The 12500-nt window shown below is 34.6% G+C and overlaps 1 protein-coding gene across 1 annotated transcript in view; it reads left to right on the top strand.

Annotated features, from left to right (window-relative positions):
- Positions 1–12500, top strand: part of LOC137634169 (uncharacterized) — a 157140-nt gene that overhangs the window by 94680 nt on the left and 49960 nt on the right. The gene's annotated exons all lie outside the window — the stretch shown is intronic.

The raw sequence follows: 12500 nt of genomic DNA, 5'->3' as shown, positions 1-12500 counted from the left end.
AGGCTTTGTAACTATAGGAATATATGAATTTCGGATATATTTCTTTCCAATACATATTATTCATTTGTGCTTCTTTTCAACTGGTAGGTCGTATTTTATTTTGGAAGAAATAAATATTTGTAAAAGACTCAAGGCTTTGTAATTACAGGAATATATGAATTTCGGATCTATTTCTTTCCAAGACATTTATTCATTTGTGCTTCTTTTCAACTGGCAGTTCGTATTTTATTTTGACAAAAATATTCGTTAAAGAATCAAGGGTTTGTAATTACGGGAATGTTTATTTCTATATGAAGAATAAGAGAGATATAACAGATCACATCAAATTATGCCATTTCACGTAAGTGTGCTTTAGTAGACTTCATTTCTAAGTAACTCTTGATTAATGTAATCAGTCTTGCTGAAAATCCAAGGTAGCTTTTTTTAAATATATATAATTCTGAAATTCAAAGAAACAGAGGATGTTCCAATTACGCAGCAGTGATCGTTGTAAAATGAGAATATAAATGCTAGCAATTTTATTATGATTGAGGACATAATCATTCTCCTCTATGAAGAATGATGATCGGTATAGCTTACATCATAGATACATTTTTTTTTTTTTTTTTAATGATTTTGATTAAAAGTAGGTTTTTAATCGCTTTACAATTTTTCTCACACTAAAGAATTTATCTTGAACATATAACTTTACTAATTGTATTAACATCTTGTGCATCCAGAAGCATATTTTGTCTTCGCTCATCATCCCGTGAACTCGAACAGACGAATCTCTTCAACTCGACCTAAGTAGAACATCATCACTTAAAAGTCAATGATCTTTTTCTCCCCCGAAGGTCCTGTGTCTCATTCTTAATCGATTAAGTGGAGGTCCTTAAAGCACCACTTCAGAGGATCCAATTCGTGTCATGATCTTGAGCAAATTTAGTGTCTACTTTTGTCCGCGCGTAGATGCTATTTTAGGCGCGGCTAGACGTCCAAGCCTTTAACTTTAGTCCTTTTGTGGTATTTAACTTGATTCCTTCTGGGGTCTTTAACTTTAGTCCTTTTGTGGTCTTTAACTTTAGTCCTTCTGTGGTCTTTAACTTTCGTCCTTTTGGGGTCTTTAACTTTAGTCCTTTTGGGATCTTTAACTTTAATCCTTCTATGGTCTTTAACTTCAGTCCTTTTGTGGTCTGTAACTTTAATCCTTCTATGGTCTTTAACTTTAGTCCTTTTGGGGTCTTTAACTTTATTCCTTCTGGGGTCTTTAACTTTAGTACTTTTGGGGTCTTTAACTTTAGTCCTTCTGTGGTCTTTAACTTTCGTCCTTTTGGGGTCTTTAACTTTAGTCCTTTTGGGATCTTTAACTTTAATCCTTCTATGTTCTTTAACTTCAGTCCTTTTGTGGTCTGTAACTTTAATCCTTCTATGGTCTTTAACTTTAGTCCTTTTGGGGTCTTTAACTTTATTCCTTCTGGGGTCTTTAACTTTAGTCCTTTTGGGGTCTTTAACTTTAGTACTTTTGTAGTATTTAACTTTATTCCTTCTGGGGTCTTTAACTTTAGTCTTTCTGTGGTCTTTAACTTTAGTCCTTTTGGGATCTTTAACTTTAGTCCTTCTGTGGTCTTTAACTTTATCTTTCTGGGGTTTTTAATTTTAGTCCTTCTGTGGTCTTTAACTTTATCCTTCTGGGATCTTTAACTTTATCCTTCTGGGATCTTTAACTTTACTCCTCCTGGGATCTTTATCTTCCTTGTAAGCTGGAACTAATGAGGATAATCTGCAAACAGCGAGGATAAATCAGCGTCGATAGATAACAGCGGTAGTAATGATGATAAGGTAATTGGCGACCTCCCTCTCATTATCTCCTGACTGCATCATTTATCATGCAAGTGTATTCCCCCCAATTATGGGTGAAGCATTGTAGGCAATTAGGGCAGGCACGGAGCGCCATTAATCCTAATAATACCAACAAACGGGACACCGTGTAGTCATTAGGTTATCTTTTAATTGGCTATGAGTGATCAGTGAAATAGGTCAACATCAACCTGACGCCGTATTTCAACCTTGGGCCATTTTGTGCATGCGATCTTGATAATAATAATAATAATAATAATAATAATTTCAGCTAAAAGACTTAATTATAGAGTTACAATAGGGGTACAGCATTGAAACGTTTATGTTATCAGTAAAAAAGATAAGAAATGCAATTGCACCAGTAATTACAGTACATAATTAACAGGTGAAGCACAGAATTCTATGGTCAAGAGCATGTGAAATGCACACTGTAACAGATAATGTTAAGCATAGATCTAAAGAATACGGTAATGGATAGATGCAGATAGTAAAAGCAATATTTAAGACTTACGAAATACAAAATAAGAGTAACAGCAGCAGCAGTAGCAAAAGTAACAAGAGCAATCAGAGATTTCTGAAATTTGGTGGAAATTTCGTCAAAATCCATCAGTTTGTTTTGATGTTATCTGTAAAATGGCAAAAAAAAAAAAAAAATTGCAGATCCAGTTCCGGATCATCTCCAAAATTTAATGGGATCGTCCATGACCGAAGATTTATCTGTGGTGAAAATTTCGTCAAAATCCGTCTTGTAGTTTTGACGTAATCTATCCACAGACCAGCCAATTAATTAGTAAATCAATAAATAAATCGACTATTTCAAACCTCCTTGGCAGAAGTAACAAGCTCTACATAATATGATTATGAAGCCTATGGACCGTTAGCGATTACCTACTGCCCTTTTTTTTGGAAAATGACATTCTTTTTCTCTTAATAAATTGACGGTATAATTTGTTAGGCCGCTGTTGCTATTGCCACATTTAGCACGCATTACACAGACTCTTGCTCGCCAAAGAGGAACGTAAGGCTGGGTGGTAGGATGAAGCGTCGACTCTTGACGATGACGTCATGTTTGAAAACTGCCTCCCGTTGGTCGACCTTCGTCCTCGACACCTCGACGAAAATAAAAAGAATCAATTAAATTTTTTTCCACCGTAACAGTCGACTTTCCCCCCCCCCTCTTTGTGTTTATGCATGATGTCATCCCCAAAGACTAGGAGTTGTCCATTGTCCCAGATAAGAAAATAATGATAATAATTCACTCAATTACTTCGGGCTTCGGGACAAAGTTTGGTAAACAGTAAGATCATATGACCCTCAGTTATGACGTTTCGACGACAATGGATGCTCGCATTGACCTTCTTCGCGAAGAGTGGATCAAGGGATATACTAAAGGGTATCATGTCATTTGTTTGAGCTTTACTGCAATTCGGGCAAATTGTTCTGAATTTCCCCTGTGTTTTTTTGCTTATAGGTGTATTTGAGCTGAATATTTATGATTTTTAATATTCACGCGTAATATACATACATGAGTCTTTTTACAGTTTATTTATGACATATTTGTTTTTGATGTTGTTAATAGTTTATATATGACATCTCTGTTTTGACGTTGTTACTTATTTTAGAATGATTTATTGTTAATTTGTTCTCTTCATTTATTTATTTCCTTATTTCCTTTCCTCACTGGGCTATTTTTTCCCTGTTGGAGCCCCTGGGCTTATAGCATCTTGCTTTTCCAACTAGGGTTGTAGCTTGGATAGTAATAATAATAATAATAATAATAATAATGTGTATTTAAGCTGAATATATTTGAGAATCCATATGCACGCGCTTATACATACTAAAGATCAATCTTAATTCAGTAGGTATCAAGTTTATATGCATTAAAAAGTAGGCTCTGTGTAAGGTTATATCGTATAATTTAGATATTGTACACTGATGTTAATTCCAGAGTAAAGTTCATTCATTATACGAGACATCTGGGACGAAAATAGGAAAACGGTGTACTGTATTTTCGTTTGTGATGTCATAATTTCTATGATTATTTTGATTACAGACCTTGCGTAAAGCTCTTGATAATTGCCCTTCTTTACGGTCGGTGCTCTGTGCTCTAATATGAAGTTGAACAGACATACAGACAGACTGTGAACTCGTGAGGATCCAACTTACATTTTGTATCATTAGTTTATAAAGAGAAATTAAATTTAATATAGGTTCAAGTAATATCCTTGACATATAGTATTATTATTATTATTATTTCTTGCTAAGCTACAACCCTAGTTGGTAAAGCAGGATGCTAAAAGCCCTGAGGCTCCAACAGGGAAAATAGCCCAGTGAGGAAAGGAAACAAGGAAAAATGAAATATTTTAAGAACAGTAACAACATTAAAATAAGTATCTTCTATATAAACTATAAAACCTTTAACAAAACAAAAGGAAGAGAAATATGATAGAATAATGTGCCCGAGTGTACCCTCAAGCAAGAGAACTCTAACCCAAGACAGTGGAAGGCCATGGTACAGAAGCTAAGGCACTACCCAAGACTAGAGAACAATGGTTTGATTTTGGAATGTCCTTCTCCTAGAAGAGCTGCTTACCATAACTAAAGAATCTCTTCTACCCTTACCAAGAGGAAATTGGCTACTGAACAATTACACTGCAGTAACCCCGTGGGTGAAGAAGAATTGTACTGATCACAATCAGGGATTGGAAATTAAATCGTGATGTTATGTTAGAGATAAAAAAAAACAAGTAAAGTGGAGAATTTCAATTAGGAAAGGAGTGGGTCTGTATTTGCATCCAAATATGTTTACATCTAATCGTCTCATCTTCGTCATATAGATAGGTACTCAGCAATTTGGAGTGGGGAGGGGTGAGACATTTTCAGACTAAAATAAACAATTATAAAGATAGTCTGACATGACTTCTAATTAGATCATTTTGATTGAGCTAATAAATGAATCTCAGTCATCGGAGAAACATATATTATATTACCTTCAATATCAAATTAGAAGAAAAAATGTATGTATTTCTTTTTATCCGTCTTTTGACGAGATGTTTACGATATGAGCGTTTTTATGGTACATTAAGTGGAATCGTAAACCTTCCTGCCGAATAGCCTTCAATAAATAAAACAGAATGGTCTTCCAAGCTCTGTGAGTTTCTGTTACTACCCTATTAGCCGAAAATATAACTGATAATGATAATTATTCATATACTGGTGATACTACTACTAATATAATTTTGATTTGCAACTCGCGTAATACTAAATATTAAAATACAATAAAGGGAAAATGAAGATTGGGCTTTCAGTTAAATTTCTCACCAGCTGATTTTGCATAATCATCCCTGACAACCTAACAATTACCGAATTTGCAGCAACTTAAGGCTCATTTCTCTTCGTTGAGTACACGCGTAGAGAGATTATGGGATCAGCTTTGTTTTCATCGCTAAGAATTTGAGATTGTTGCAAATCGTGTCTTAATATCCTTGTTTAGCCTCAGTTGAAAGTTTTTTTTTTTTTTTTTTTTTTTTTTTTTTTTTTTTTTTTTTTTTTTTTTTTTTTTTTTTTTTTCTCCGAGTTAGAGGTTCCAACGCAGGACTCGTGTTCTGACCAATTTGGGTAATCTATTGGAAACATTCCTGCCTGGCGAACTGTTGTTGTTGTTGTTTTTTTTTATTTTTGTTTTTTTATTTAGTGCAAGCAATCTCATCATCCTTGTAAGCTTTTAGGTAGCGAGTCACCAGCAACCATTTTTCTGGCCCTCCCTGGTCGTAGCTTAGGTGAAGAAGGCACTTTGGTGCTGATCATATGTGTATTTATGGTCAGTCTCTAAGGACATTATCCTACTAGGGGATTGACACTGTTCCTAGCCTCTGCCATTCATGAGTGACTTAAACCTTTAATCTGAAACAGTTGCGTGTGTCTCTTAAGGATTAGGGTTCCTGTAAAGGATGAAAGTCGACTCCGGGTTAGTTTCTAAAGTGACATCCCTCCCAACTCAGTAGATTTGAACCATGCGCCAAGGTGAAAGAGACAGGGGCCTCCAGTTGCAGATACATAAAGAGTAAAACATGGCAAAGATGAGAGATGGGTGTAGACTTATTAGTTCTTTTCATTAACCCTTTAGATAACGCTCTCCATATTATACATTTCGAAACTCAATATTGCTATAATAGGCATAGTGCACTTGCATACGTGGTTTGATTCCTGTTTTTTTTCTTTTTTTTCAAAAATAGTACCTGTAATGTATAGTGTTTTTTTTTTTAATTCTTTCAAAAATAATGAGCGGAAACATCTGAAGTACTTATCTTGCTTTTTTTAACAATTGACTCTCCCTTTACCTCCACACCAAATATGGAATCGAACCTGCAATTTGCAAAGTTATCGATACAATCGAGGGATGTAACAACGTGCATCAAAATCAGTACAATCGCAGTATTTTTTTATATTATTATTATTATTATTATTATTATTATTATTATTATTATTATTATAATAAAAAATGAACGGAAACATCTGAAGTACTTATCTTGCTTTTTTTAACAATTGACTCGCCCTTTACTGGGCTCCAATTCGTAAGGTCGTTGGCTGTGCTGTCAAAACAGCAAGCAATATTTCAGGATTTGTTGAGTAGTTTCTCCCTGATGGTTAGCATATTGACTCATCGGGACTGTCCCGTTTTATGATTATCTATTATAAGATTTGAGGAAGAACTGATCATACAGATCAATCAGATATAAGAAGGGCGTTTCATAGCAATCGACATCTCTACTTTAGTCTTTTTATAGTTTATATATGACATATTTGTTTTTGACGTTGTTTATAGTTTATATATGACATATCTCTTTTGACATTACTTTTTTGAGAATGATTTATTGTTAATTTGTTCTCTTCAGTTATTTATTTCCTTATTTCCTTTCCTCACTGGGCTATTTTTCCCTATTGGAGCCCCTGGGCTTATAGCATTTTTCTTTTCCAATTAGGGTTGTAGCTTGGATAGTAATAATAATAATAATAATAATAATAATAATAATAATAATGATACTACTACATACCACATAGAAAGACATGTTTCCAAAGATAAAATAAGCCATGCCGATCTTTTCCTTACGTGCCTTCTAGAATTAAACATAGGATCAGTGGTTATGTAAGCGGGAGAAAGAACAGGAGAAAGAGGTATCATGAAGTTTTGTAAATTTGCAGGAGTCTCTCTCTCTCTCTCTCTCTCTCTCTCTCTCTCTCTCTCTCTCTCTCTCTCTCTCTCTCTCTCTACCAAGTCACTTCCCACAAAGATTAAGAATTCGTAATGAAGGTATCATGAAGTATTGTAAATTTGCAGGAGTCTCTCTCTCTCTCTCTCTCTCTCTCTCTCTCTCTCTCTCTCTCTCTCTCTCTCTCTCTCTATCTCTCTCTCTCTCTACCAAGTCACTTCCCACAAAGATTAAGAATTCGTAATGAAGGTATCATGAAGTTTTGTAAATTTGCAGGAGTCTCTCTCTCTCTCTCTCTCTCTCTCTCTCTCTCTCTCTCTCTCTCTCTCTCTCTACCAAGTCACTTCTTCCAAAGATTAAGAATTCGTAATCAAGGTATCATGAAGTTTTGTAAATTTGCAGGAGTCTCTCTCTCTCTCTCTCTCTCTCTCTCTCTCTCTCTCTCTCTCTCTCTACCAAGTCACTTCCCACAAAGATTAAGAATTCGTAATGAAGGTATCATGAAGTTTTGTAAATTTGCAGGAGTCTCTCTCTCTCTCTCTCTCTCTCTCTCTCTCTCTCTCTCTCTCTCTCTCTCTCTCTCTCTCTACCAAGTCACTTACCACAAAGATTAAGAATTCGTAATGAATTCTAATCGGGAAAAATAAGAGTAAGGCAATTCGAAAAACAGTAATCGAAATTTGCAGGAGTCTCTCTCTCTCTCTCTCTCTCTCTCTCTCTCTCTCTCTCTCTCTCTCTCTCTCTCCACCAAGGCACTTTTCCCAAAGGTTAAGAATTCGTAATGAATTCTAATCGGGAAAAATAAGAGTAAGGCAATTCGAAAAACAGTAATCGAAACTTCTGAAATGGAAGTCTTGGGTCAATGCTGCTGGGTTCCGAAGGGTATGGGCATACATGGCACATTATGGACAGTACCCTCCATGCCCTTGTTCATGTGATGAGAGAAAAAACATTTTGTTCTTGGTCTTTGCTGAATTGTGTCTGATGACGTATATGTTTCTATTATCAATTTTGCAGCAATTTGAAGTTGCAAATTATTTACTTATATGATATGTTTTTAGCCATTATAAGGTTTAATTAGAACCAAAATTCTATAAACCGTAAAATAACTAATTTTCCTAACCTATAAACTATAAAAACTAGTATTAAATATTTCTGTCTTTGTCGTTAAATGACCTTTGGATATTGACCCTATTTTGCATGAGTAAGTTGTGTAAACAAATTGGGTAATTTTTGTCAAATTTATGAAATTATATTAAATGTGCTTATAAAGTGTAAATTTTATACACCAATGCAGTTTTTTTCTCTTATAAAATTTTCATAACCATATTTTACTTGTAGTTCAGTTACAAGAATAAGTTAAGACTAGAACAAGTCAAGGCTCAAATGCCCATGTGGAGTAAAGTAACCATTATCATAAAATTTAACTCAATTTCTGATTTTCCAATACCTTCACATTCTATTTTCTTCGACATTGTTTTGTATCGTGTTTTTGGGCTCAAGCCATGTCGTCCTGATGGAAGGTTCCTTCAGTAGCTTCCTAAAGGTATATTTGACTATCAGGACGACATGGCTATCTCACCCAAAAATAGATTTTTCGCTTCGCTCAAAATCCGTTTAATGTAACTATCAAAAGAATGAAAGAAAAGAACCTGACAAGATGATACGCAATAGAAGAACAAGCAAAACCAGCTAGACAATTTGAATAACATCAGAAATTAAGCGAGAGACTGAAATGTCCATATTGAATGTTGGTGATTTTCCAATACCTTCACATTCTATTTTCTTCGACATTGTTTTGTATCGTGTTTATGTAACTATCAGAAGAATGAAATGTTTTGTATCGTGTTTATGTAACTATCAGAAGAATGAAATGTTTTGTATCGTGTTTATGTAACTATCAGAAGAATGAAATGTTTTGTATCGTGTTTATGTTACTATCAGAAGAATGAAATGTTTTGTATCGTGTTTATGTAACTATCAGAAGAATGAAATGTTTTGTATCGTGTTTATGTAACTATCAGAAGAATGAAAGAAAAGAACCTGACGAGATGATACGCAATAGAAGAACAAGCAAAACCAGCTAGACAATTTGAATAACAACATCAGAAATTAAGCGAGAGACTGAAATGTCCATATTGAATGTTGGTGATTTTCCAATACCTTCACATTCTATTTTTTTTTACTGTTTTGTATCGTGTTTATGTAACTATCAGAAGAATGAAAGAAAAGAACCTGACAAGATGATACGCAATAGAAGAACAAGCAAAACCAGCTAGACAATTTGAATAACAACATCAGAAATTAAGCGAGAGACTGAAATGTCCATATTGAATGTTGGTGATTTTCCAATACCTTCACATTCTATTTTCTTCGACATTGTTTCGTATCGTGTTTATGTAACTATCAGAAGAATGAAAGAAAAGAACCTGACAAGATGATACTCAATAGAAGAACAAGCAAACCCAGCTAGACAATTTTAATAACATCAAAAATTAAGCGAGAGACTGAAATGTCCATATTGAATGTTGGTGAACCGTTCAGAACGCATAAAACAAATACCATAATTCCTCGCCTGTAATTAACCAGATCAAGTTGGCAAGGGGCACACGATAGCGCTGTACATGAACGAAACAAAACGACTCTCTCTAAATGTCGCGTCGGGTATCAGTTACGCGCATAAGCATTGTCCTTCCCATTGGATTTGCATATGCTTAAGATAGGAGATAAGACTCACACGTTTTTTGGTCGCACAGAACACGCCCACGACATCAAGTCCCACCCAACCGTCCAGAACGTCGGAGGAATGTGTTCGAAACAGACTGGGTTATTTGTTAAGAAAATATCATATTTCATTGATGTATCTTAACAATAAATTCATCATGATGAATGCAACAACAGAAGAAAGAATAAATTAATTGATACGGAGGGGGAATATAATAAACAAGTTCTTAGTATGGAGGGGACTTCCTCCTGGATCAATCAATGGTTAACTTGAAGATTGAAGTTATTAAGGCTTTCAAGAGGAAACGGAAGACTTTCTTGTTCTGTGAGTGCTTCGATAGTGTCAATTTAACAATAAATGGGCAATATGCGGCGTGAAATGTTGAATGCTTTCGAACGAACAGGATAAAATGTCAGTGGAGGTCCTGTAAAGAGCAGGGTTCCCGTGCTATATAGGACCAGAAAAAAATAGCCCTTAAAGTAAAGTAATTTTGGATGAATCTCAAGCTCATTTGGTCTTCTTCTTTTTTTTTTTTTTTTTTTTTTTTTTTTTTTTTTTTTTTTTTTGTTATCTGATGTGGTATTTTGACCTTTGATCTTTGAAGGTCTATTTTGGGTGAATTTCTTTGTTGGGTATTTCCCTTTGCAAGTTTTCAGTTAAAAACGTTACTTCGAAAATGTACGTATTTATAAGATCTTTTTAACCGAAGAAAATTTATGCCCTTGACATTATTCTCATAAATGTATTACTAATTATACTTAATAGGGTATTACCACTTTATTTCAATAGTAATATCAAGGATACTACAAATAGATAGCTAACCGATGGATGTAAACTGCTGAATATTTTTTCTTAACCCTTGACGGTTTTTCTAACTTCATGCCAAGTTTTATCAAATTCCTTAAACCTGTTCGTCTTGTAAACACACATGATTACGTTCTAAAGTTCGCAAGTGAAAAAAGCCAACCCTTTTTAACATTTTTGGCAGGGGTAATAGATAAATGATCAGGTGGGCTAGTAGAGAAATTTCAAAGTTTTTCGATAACTGTCAAGGTCTTCCACTTGAAGTGCAACCGATGTTTTTATATGAGAATATTTTAAAGTTTAAACGTCTTACTAGTTGTGACGGCCGAGAGAAAGGTTATGACTCAAAGGCAGGATGCAATCAACTGAGTACTTTATTAAAGAACACTCTCCTTTATATACAAAACCTCAAGGCAACAGGAAAATACATGTTCGAGAAAATGACAATGTTACATAGGCGACACACAGACATGATTATTCAGGTTCTTTTTAGTGCGAGGGAAGAGCGCAGATACAAGCATAATATATACAAAATAATTTATGTACGATCGTATGACACACGGTTGGTACATAGTTATTAAACTCTGAGATATGATACTATATATCAAAGTTGAGTAATAATTTTCAATCGCTTTGAATGTCTTCCTTAGAGAAGAGACTCAAATTTCTAAATGAATTGGTCTTTGAGTAAGGGACATTTACTCTGTATGCCTCTGGTTTATCTGATGCAGTTCCTAGAACAAGGTGTATTTCCAAAGAAATATTAAAGATCTCCGTGTTTGCATGTTATGATTAATATTGAGACTTACTACGATTTTATGTGCCTCGGTAAAGTATTAAGCGTTTGCTGGATTCATGAGGTGTACGTCAAATGAAGGTCTAAATAACGTGGTCTTTGGTCAAATGAGAATCCACAATCCGTATCGTAGAAATATCCATGTCAAATGAGAATCCACAATCCGTATCGTAGAAATATCCATGTCAAATGAGAATCCACAATCCGTATCGTAGAAATATCCATGTCAAATGAGAATCCACAATCCGTATCGTAGAAATATCCATGTCAAATGAGAATCCACAATCCGTATCGTAGAAATATCCATGTCAAATGAGAATCCACAATCCGTATCGTAGAAATATCCATGTCAAATGAGAATCCACAATCCGTATCGTAGAAATATTCATGTCAAATGAGAATCCACAATCCGTATCGTAGAAATATCCATGCCAACCAAATTCCGTTTCAGTCCAAAACCACAACTATAACAGTAATCAGATTTACAAACTAACTTCGTATATCTTGAATTAAACGCAACCCGGAATAAACTGTATCCTACTTTAGTTTATCCCTAGGGAACTGAAATGATCATCAGCTCCATAAACAGTTTACCCTGTAGGTCGGATTCTGGTATACAAAATCAGCGTCTTGAAGCTTTTTCTGTCTATTTGTTAGGAATGAAACTCGTCGATATTACACGGCTAGTCTTTCCAAGTAACGATTCGCCGTGGAGCTACGGTTCGCAAACTTCGTGCTATCAAACTCATCTCACAGCGTTTATATTGCTGGTTTTATTGAAAGGGTTCTAGCAATAAAAGAGAAAATGTAGTGGTTCTGATTTCTTCGTTTTCGCACTAGACAAGTGTTATGTTCAGAAACATTGATATTTCAAGTGAGGTGCCATGTGTTTAGTTTTAGAGTTGTGTTTTACACATTAAATGATCAGGTTTAGATTTTTTTTTTTTTTTTTTTTTTTTTTTTTTTTTTTTTTTTTTTTTTTTTTTTGACAGGAAACATGAGAATAATTTTTACGGTTCGTAAGTAGGAACATTTAATTGTTATAATTTCATAAAATCCGGCTGCATTTTCAAATGACGAAGTTGGAAACAAAATAACTATATGCTGAATCAAGAGGCCAAGACATAAA

This window comes from Palaemon carinicauda, chromosome 44 (assembly GCF_036898095.1).
Source record: "Palaemon carinicauda isolate YSFRI2023 chromosome 44, ASM3689809v2, whole genome shotgun sequence".
Classification (NCBI taxonomy): Eukaryota; Metazoa; Arthropoda; class Malacostraca; order Decapoda; family Palaemonidae; genus Palaemon; species Palaemon carinicauda.
This window is presented reverse-complemented; position numbering and strand designations above follow the sequence as displayed.